At 40.5% G+C, this 7,452-nt stretch overlaps 1 protein-coding gene across 1 annotated transcript in view; it reads left to right on the forward strand.

Moving 5' to 3' along the window:
* ANO4 (anoctamin 4) overlaps window positions 1-7,452 on the forward strand; it is a 737,041-nt gene that overhangs the window by 1,306 nt on the left and 728,283 nt on the right. The window lies entirely within an intron of this gene.

Here is a 7,452-nt window from a genome sequence, read left to right on the forward strand (position 1 = left end):
TTTTTTTTTTTTTTAATTGTGGCTTTAGGTAAAAGTTTGCAGAGTAAATTAGTTTCTCATTGGATAATTGGTACATAAAGTGTTCCATGACATTGGCTGCATTCACTGCAATGTGTCGGTACTCTCCCCATTTCCGCCTTGGGTTTCCCATTTCCTCTCATCCAAATTTTCTACTTCTTTCTGCCTTGTCATCTTTGTTTGCGCAAATGTTGACCTTTTGATTTCATATAATTGATTGTTTTAAGAAACATGTTCCTCTTTATTGTTATAGTTTATTTTGTGGACCTACTATTTGGCTGAAAGGTGGCCTCTAGGAATGGCTTCAATTCTAGGTGTGAAGAGTATCTAAGGCCCAGAATCTCAGGGGTTCCTGTTCCTCAAGTGTCTGTCAGACCATAAGTCTGATCTTTTTTGTGAATTTGATTTTTTGTTCTATGCCTTTTGTTCCTCTCTGCCTGAGACCTTCTGTTGTGACACCAGTCAAAGTGGATGATGGTGGTAGCTGGGTACCGTCTAGTTCTTCTTGTGCCATGTCAGGGATGTAGGCTGTGGTTCATGGGATCCATTAGTACTTTGGACATTTGCTCCCTTGAGTTTTTGGTTTTCTTCACTCTCCTTTGCTCCAACTGAAAGAGACCAATAGTTGTAGAAGGCTGTAATCTTCGTGGAAGCAGACTGCCACATCTTTCTACATGGAGCAGCTGGGAGGTTTGAACTGCTGAACTTTTGGTTAGCCACTGAGAGCAACCACTGTACCTAGAAACTTGGTTGCTAACTGAAAAGTCAACAGGAGAAAGAAATGGCAGTCTGCCTTCACAAAGATTACAGCCAGTAGCTTCTCCACAGGAGAAAAGACCTAATGATCTACTCCCATAAAGATAAAAACCTAGGAAACTCTATGGGGACAGTCTTACTCTGCCCTGTAAGGTCACTATGAGTTGGGATCAACTCAATAACACTGAGTTTGGGATGTAGTAAGCACTCAATAAATGACAGTTTAACCATCATCATTATCACCATTGTTATTTATCAACTGCCATCAAGTCGAGTGGGACTCATTAGATAATGGTAGTGATATTCATGGTGATGATGATGATGATGATGATGATTTCCATCCAGGAAAAAAAGCAGTGAGTCACTGTAAAAGCCACTTGACCAACATTTAGCAAACATAATGGTGAGCTGGGCAAACTCAAAGACAGGGATCTCCAAAAGAAATGCACAGGGATGTTATTTGAAAATCTTCATTTCTTCAAACCCATCTGAAAGACCAGGAACTGGTTTTGGGAGCCCCCTACTGAATGGGGCATAAGGAAGTATACATGATTCATGGCATGATAGATACCTGTATTCTGTCCAGGCAGTGCAGAAGAGCAGAATGGTTCTTCCAGAAAGAACTTCTAGGGATAGTTATACTTCCTAAGAGCTGACAGTGTGGACTGTAATTTTGCCACAGCACAGAGAGTAGTAGTGTGGCCGAAAGAAACCAGTTGGAATCCTGTCTACAGAACTTACTGCCTTGTGACCTTGGACAAGTTATTTCATTTCTTGTGGCCTCTGTGTTTCTTCATCTTTAAAATGCAGGTGCTCTGCCTAACTCCCAGGGCTGTCATGGCCATTAGACAATGACTGAAAACAATGGACACAGAGTCACTATGATTAATGTCATTTTTGCTGTTGTTACCCAAAGGCCTCTGATTCTTAGACAACTTGTATTATTCCAACTCAGAGGGCAGAATATTACCTGCCTATAATAAATACCTCAGGGAATATGAATTATTTATTCATTGTATACTTGAAATTACAGGGAAGGAATTTTTTTTTTTTAAATAATAACATTGATTGGTTTAAAGAGCAGAGACAGCACTCTCCCATCCTTATTTACAGACCCTGCACTTGGTTCAAGTGTACAATGGCACATTATAGATGTACCTTGTGACTTGCAGATAAATATGAGGGCCAAGGGATCAATTAAGTAGCTTCACTGGTGAGTGGCAGGGAGAACAGTTCAGCTAAAACATTGATCTTAGATCTGAAATGTAAGACAGCCAAGCTAAATAAATCCATGTGTTCATAGACAGTAGAATCCTCCCCTGGCTTGGATCCCGGTACTGGTGGAATGTGACTGATGGAAGGCAAACAGAACCCAACAATGACTAAAAAGGAGAAGCTAACATCTAACAAACAGCTGTTCTGGCCAGGTAGGCTGCCTAGTAATGCTCACACAGGTAGCTCACTTAATGTCCTTTACTTTCTGAAAGGTTAAGTTCCTTACCTTCAGGTAATACAGCTGTTCCATTTTAGATGTCTCTCAAAACAAGGATCGGACTCAAAGACCAGTGTTCTTGGTCTGTCCTCACCAGCCTGACCATTCATTTACTCAATCAACAAACATCCATTGAGACTTTTCTATGTGCCCAGGCACCTGGAATGCAAATATACCTTACGTAGTTCTCTGGCTCCAAGAAGCACCCAATCTAGAGAGGAAGTGAACCTATAAATACAGCACAGGATACAAAAGGTGGGACCAGAGCCCACTTATTGGAAATCTTAGGTTTCAGAACTCCTCACTTGTCTATGGGCTATGATTTTTCTAGCTTGTGTGACCTTATAGAGATCATGTTGCACCTCTGAGCTTCAGTTCTCTTATAAATAAAATGCAGATAAGAAATCTTGCTGGGTTTCTCTTATTGAGTGCAAGAAGTAAATATCTCTAAGTTTCAGCATGGGTCATTAATAGTGATATTGTTAATAATGTCTCATATTACTAATAATGTTTCAACCATATGGTTCTATACTTAACCTCCTTCAGATCTCTACTCCAATCTGACCTTTCCGTTATCAACCCACATCTAAGTCATCAGCAAATTCCATTGGCTCACTCTTTAACAACAGATCCAATGTACAACCATTTTTTGCTATCTCCACCACTGCCATCCTGGTCCAAGCCAAGTCTTCACTCACTTGGATTATTGCAATAACTTCTCTATCTGGGATTCCTCTTTCTACATTTTATTCTCAAGATAGGGGGTCAGGGGATTCTGTTAAAATGTCAATCATATTATATTGCTCTTTTGCTCACCACCCTTCATCGGCTTCCCATCTCATGCACAGTAAAAGGCCAAGTCTTTACAAGTCTGTCCTTGGTTTACCCTCCCCCTTCGGTCCTCCTCACATGCTCTCCTCAGCCTCTCTGCCATCGTCTTCAATTGCCTCCAGATTCTTCACTAGTTCACTCCGCTCCAGCCACCTGGGCTTCCTTTGTGTGCATCAGACACACTGGGCACTTTTCTGCCTCAGGGCCTTTAGTCATTATCTATAATACTCCTGCAGATGTTTGCGTGGTTGATTCTCTTACTTCCTTCAGGTCTTGGTTCAAAGGTATCTTCCTTTTCTTCTACACCCAAACAAATAATCACCCATCTCCACACTGTTGAATTCCCTTAATTTCTCCCTATCATGTCCACCATGCCACCAGAGCTCCTTAACATTTGATATCTCTTGAGACACGTATTGCATATAATCAATCATATGCCTTTTCCTCCCACAACATATACACAAACACGATTGGGTGGAAACTCTATCAGAGCAGGGACTTTATTGTTGATGTACTCCCAGTGTATATGGTGCATTATAGATGTGTAATAATAAATATCTGTGGAATGAATAAATGTCGAATGAAACATCTATGCAAGAAATGATGAGGATTGGACCGAGGAGGAAGCAGATAGATATAAGACCTACCAAGGAGGTTTCTGGGCAGTGCAAATGGTTTGTGTTCAACTACTAACCTAAAGGGGTGGTTTGAATCCACCCAGAACCACTGTATAAGAAAGGCTGGTGATCTATGTCTGTAAAGATTACTTCCAAGAAAACTTATGGAGCAGTGTTACTCTGTAACATGAGGGGTCGCCATGAATCAGAATCAACTCCATTGCAGTAGTTTGTTTGTTTGTTTTCCGTTTTAAATGCCGTAAGGCTTGAATTTCCCTCCCCTCCTAGAAAAGGCAGAAACTGTAAGGCTGTTATATTAAAAGACTTGATTACCCCTTTCTCTGGCAAAGAGAGAGAAGCAGAAGCATCATTTCAGAAAACTCAGCCTTTCTCTTCTTTCCTCGTTCTTTCCACTATGTTTGCAGGCTTTAGGAGATGGAAGTTTTTGCTGCTCAAACCTTCTTCTCAAATTTTAAGTAGCAAATTCCTTGAGAGTTCTTTGGAGGAAGCCTGTTTACTGCTGGAATATGCTCAAGGATATTGCTTCTTCCACAAGGTCCGTTTTGTATTTTTAATTAGGCAGCAGAGTTGAGATGCAGACTCAAGCTGTCTGATTTCGGAACCCAGGTGCTTAATCACAATGTTCTATTCCTTTCCTTACCTTTATTAATTTGAGATTGTCTTTATTCTATTCAATGTAGCAGTGCTTTTTTTTTTTTGGTATGTATTAAATCATACCAACATGGGTTATTTTGTTAAAACAAAACTACCCCAATGACAACCCAATTGGATAATGCTAGCAATTTATTTAGTTAAATAATTTAGTTTAGAATTATTATTCTATTATGGCTGTGAAAAGACATTCCCACAACTACACAACCTAGCATTAATGGGGAAACTATATAACAAGTCATGAAAAGAAGGGGTACCAAGATATACTGATGATCAGTTAGGGGTTCTTTGTGATATTAAGAATGAATTTTTGGGAAAATCTTAATTAGATTATGTCATTGACAGAAAAGCTGGAATGACAAATTGAAGAGAAATGGCATGATAAAATATGACTTTGATTATGAAAGAAAAAAAAAAACTGCTGTCAAGTCAGATCTGACTCATAATGAGCCCTCCTTGGGTGTTTGAGGCAGTATCACTATGGAAGTAGATTGCCCAATCTTCCTTCTGAGGAGTGGCTGGTGGGTTTGAACTGTGAGCCTTCTGGTTAGCAGTCACATAACTTAGGCACTATGCTGAATAGATTTAATGCATTGATCACCAATAATGGAAGACGAGACAAGTCGTGGTATGACATCAAGGCCATCATATATGAAGAAAGCAAAAGGTCATTAAAAATACAGGGAAGAAAGAAAAGCAAATAATCCAAGAAACAGGACTATATGAAGAAGAATGTAGCATCAGGATTGGGAATAGATTCATTAACAACCTCCAATATGCAAATGACACAATCTTGTTTGCTAAAAGGGAAGAAGATTTGAAGCACCTACTGATGGAGATTAAAGACTGCAATCTGCAGTATGAATTACACCTCAATATAAAGAAAACAAAAATCCTCACAACTGGGCCAATAAACAGCTTCATGATAGATGGAGAAAAGATTGAAGTTGGCAAGGACTTCATATTACTTCATTCTACAATCAACGCCAATGGAAGCAGCATCAAGACATCAAATGAAGTATTGCATTGGGCAAATCTGCTGCAAAAGACCTCTTTCAAGTGATGAAGAGCAAAGATGTCTCCTTGAAGACGAAGGTGTGCCTAACCCAAACCATGGTATTTTCAATTACCTCTTATGCATGTGAAAGCTGGACAACGAATAAGGAAGACTGAAAAAGAGCTGATGCTTTTGAGTTATCATGTTGGAGAAGAATGCTAAGAGTAGCATGGTCTGCTAATAGGACTAACAGATCTGTTCTGGAAGAAGTGCAGCTGGAATGGTCCTTGGAGGAGAGAATGGCCAGACTTTGTCTCACCTACTTTGGTCATGTTGTCAGGAGGAATCAGTCCCTGGAGAAGGATATCACGCTGGGTTAAGTGGAGGGTCAACGAAGAAGGGGAAGGCCCTCAACAAGATGGATTGACACAGTAGCTGCAACAACGGGCTCAGGTACAGCAAGGATTGTGAGGCTGACACAGGACTGGGCAGTGTTTTGTTCTGCTGTGCATAGGGTCGCTATGAGTCGGAGATGACTCGATGGCACCTAACAACAACAAGAACAACAACACTAATGAAGATCAAAGGCTACAGTCTTCAGTGTGGATTATACCTCAAAATAAAGAAAATGTAAATCCTCACAACTGGATCAATAAGCAAAACATGATAAACAGAGAAAAGGTTGAAGTTGTCAAGGATTTTATTTTAGTTGGATCCACAATCAGTGCTCATGGAAGCAGCAGTCAATAAATCAAGCATGATATCCTTCTCCAGGGACTGGTCCCTTCTGACAACATGACCAAAGTAAGTGAGAAGTCTAGACATTCCTGCTTTAAGGAGCATTCTGGCCGTGCTTCTTCCAAGACAGATTTGTTTGTTCTTTTGGCAATCCACAGTATATTCAATATTCTTCTCTCTAACACCATAATTCAAATATATTAGTTCTTCCATGGTCTTCCTTATTCACTGTCCAGCTTTCACATGCATATGAAAAGAGTAGTTTGGGTCAGGCATATCTTAGTCTTCAAAGTGACATATTTGCATATTTTAACAATTTAAAGAGGTCTTTTGTAGCAGATTGGTCCAGTGCAATATGTTGTTTGATTTCTTGACTCTATAAAGTGTTAAAGACCAAAGACATCACTTTGAAGACTAAGGTGTACCTGACCCAAGCCATGGCATTTTCAATCACTTCATACCCATGTGAAAGCTGAACAATGAATAAGGAAGACCAAAGAATCGATGCCTTTAAATTATGGTGTAGGTGAAGACCATCAACTATACCATGGACTGCTAGAAAAAGAAACAAATCTGTTTTGGATGAAGTATAGCCAGAAATGAGGAAATGAGAGGAGGAGGAAGTTATTTTAAATAATGTAGAAGTGAGGGTGGTGAGACTTCACCTCTTGTATTTTGGATACGTTGTCAGGATGGACCAGTCCCTGGAGGATATCATGCTTGGTAAACTAGATGGTCAGTGAAAAAGAGGAAGACCCTCAATGAGATGGATTGACCTGGTAGCTGCAACAATAAGCTCAAGCATAGCAACAATTGTGAGGATGGTTTACGACCAGGCAGTATTTCGTTCTGTTGTATATGGGTCTCTATGAGTTAGAACCAACTCAATAACACCTAACAACAGCAACCTCATGAGCCATGTGGTAGTTAAGGTTGTGTATGAACTTGGCTGGGCTGTGGTTTTGAGTGGCTGGGCAGCTGGATGTAGTTATTCCCCATGATGAGATTGGTCAGAGAAGCTTTGAGGAAGGTCTGGAGCTTTTTAGCATGCTTGGATCCTGTGTTTGGCTAAATCCTCAGTGGCCTGCCATGTTGCTTACCAATCTTGGGATGGTTTCTGGACTTGAACTATGGCCTGCTGTATTGTTGCTAAACTTGGGACAGTGCCATTTTACTTGTTGATCTTGGGTTTGTCAGTCTCAGTAGCCAGCAGTTGTGCCTCCAGCCCTGTTGTTGTTGTGTGCCATCGAGTCGGCCCCGACTCATAGTGACCCCTCCTTGGGTTTCTGAGGCAGTATCACTATGGAAGTAGGATTGCCCAACCTTCCTTC

Source organism: Orycteropus afer, unplaced genomic scaffold, assembly GCF_000298275.1.
Source record: "Orycteropus afer afer isolate SDZICR_OR568_19922 unplaced genomic scaffold, OryAfe1.0 scaffold00177, whole genome shotgun sequence".
Classification (NCBI taxonomy): Eukaryota; Metazoa; Chordata; class Mammalia; order Tubulidentata; family Orycteropodidae; genus Orycteropus; species Orycteropus afer.